Here is a 1,029-nt window from a genome sequence, read left to right on the forward strand (position 1 = left end):
TTTAGGATTTTGGGTTACTGCTTATTTCTAAGGAATATTTCCTTAATGTTACATGCATTTCTTGGCCTAAAATATATTCTCTATGTGTTCCTATGTTCTGGTCATAGTAATGAATATATCCACCCAAAATATTTCAATTATACCTAGTTCCAAAGTAATTCTATGATTATAACAGTAGATCTGGATTTAAATAGGCAAGGACTACTTAAAAAGAGAGGGAACTCAGGCATACCCAAAGCAGCAGGGTGGGAGAGTGGGAGAAAGGGGATTAAAATGCCCAGGAATCCAGACAGAGGAGGAGTCAGCCTCAGGGACCCAAGTAAGGGCTGTATGAGGGGTTTCCAACAAGGAGACAAACTTTTCTATCAGTTTGTCCTACTGGGGTGATGTGTTGATGTGAGTTTTGAGGCTGAGCCACTGGTGTTTCAAACCCAGTGGGATGCACATGGTGCACAGGTATCAGCCAGCTTACAGATTGAGACAGACTAGGAAGAAGGAAGAGGCCATCCACTTCTCAAAGAATTGGCCAGGGATAACCTTATGAATAACAAAGAAACACTGTCTGATACATTACCATGCAACTTTATGAATAGTCCGATTAGGTTAGAAGGCTCTCAAAATAGGACTGGGAAGAGCTGCTTCATCTGAGTAAACCCAGCCTTAGTCCCATGGATAAGGCAAAGCTTTCCAGACCTCCATTTGCTGATGTGGCACCACTCAAATTGAAGAGAAACAGCTGCAGACATTCATTAATCATCGGAACATGGAATTGTACGAAATATGAACCTAGGAAAATTGGAAGTTGTCAAAAATGAAATGGAATGAATAAAGATTGATATCCTCAGCAATTGTGAGCTGAAATGGACTGCTTTTGGCCATTTTGAATCAGACAACCATGTGATCTACTATGCCGGGAATAACAGTTTGAAGAGGAATGGCATGACATTCATCATCACAAAGGATGTTTCAAGATCTGTCCTGAAGTACAATGCTGTCAGTGATAGGATAATATCCATACGCCTACAAGGA

Source organism: Orycteropus afer, unplaced genomic scaffold (genome assembly GCF_000298275.1).
Source record: "Orycteropus afer afer isolate SDZICR_OR568_19922 unplaced genomic scaffold, OryAfe1.0 scaffold00089, whole genome shotgun sequence".
Taxonomy (NCBI): domain Eukaryota; kingdom Metazoa; phylum Chordata; class Mammalia; order Tubulidentata; family Orycteropodidae; genus Orycteropus; species Orycteropus afer.